The 1,134-nt window shown below is 37.0% G+C and overlaps 1 protein-coding gene across 1 annotated transcript in view; it reads left to right on the top strand.

Moving 5' to 3' along the window:
* Positions 1-1,134, top strand: part of LOC110264522 — an 11,664-nt gene that overhangs the window by 603 nt on the left and 9,927 nt on the right. The gene's annotated exons all lie outside the window — the stretch shown is intronic.

Below are 1,134 nucleotides of genomic sequence, written 5' to 3'. Positions count from 1 at the left end.
TTGGGTACAAATTAAATTTATAGACAATTAAATTATGATGTATTAAAACGAAATTATTACAAATTGTGCACACCAATATTTAAAAGTTTACAGTTTCATAATTCTCATTTATGTAGAACTAAATTTAAAACACAAACATAAACATACAATATTTCTTCATATATTTCAAAGTTAGAAATACCTAGAAGAACTAAGAAAAGTTGAGAAATAATTTACAGTAGATAATATTCCAAAAGATATAATGGTTGGAGAATATCTACAAGTCTGTAAAATATTCTGAGTAAATAACTATTTCTAACCATAAAAGATTCGAGCGTTGACAAATTTAACAATAGAATATTTAAACTAGTGACCATCAAAGATTGACTTTGTCTGACAATACTGACTTAACGTTAAATTATGCTCTAATGGAGTTAGTCATGTATCCTACGTGGCAGGTTACTTGCCAGCTTGGAATCCTTAATATGAATTGATTAAGTAAAAATAAGGGTTAAGTATGATTTTGGTCTCTAAAGTAGAGGCCGAAAATCAATTTCGTCCCCAACTTTTTTTTCGTTACAAAATGGTCCCCAAAGTTTCTGTTTTTTTTAAATCGTCCTTCGGACGAAAATACCCTTCCCCCTTCACCCCAAAATCAACCAAATTCAACAGACACAAACAGAACAGAAGCCTAAGCCCAGAACCCACCACCACCACCACCATTATCATCATGGTCATCATCATCATCATCAAAAGAACAACAAAACTCAAAACAGAATCCACCACTACCCCACCATCATCATCAACACTAGAACCCACCACCACCCCTACCTCAGAAAATCAGAACTCAAAAAATCAGAACAACTAAAACTCAGCAGCAACAATATTCCAAATTTAAGCCAAATCAAAAGAAGAGATTCATTCATAGAGCATGACATTCAGAAATTCCACAAAAAATCCAGAAATTCCACAAAATATCCAGTTCGAAGAAGAAGAAGCGGGCGGTGAGGGTCGTGGAGCAACGACAAGGACGCGGGTAGCAAGGGTGCGGTGCGACGGTGCAGGGGTGCGGCGGTTTCTCCCTTCTCCCTTAGCTTTCTCCTCTCTTGCTCTCTGTTTCCCTTTCCGATCACAGACGGCGGTGCGGGCGGTGCG

This window comes from Arachis ipaensis, chromosome B07, assembly GCF_000816755.2.
Source record: "Arachis ipaensis cultivar K30076 chromosome B07, Araip1.1, whole genome shotgun sequence".
Lineage (NCBI taxonomy): Eukaryota > Viridiplantae > Streptophyta > Magnoliopsida > Fabales > Fabaceae > Arachis > Arachis ipaensis.
This window is presented reverse-complemented; position numbering and strand designations above follow the sequence as displayed.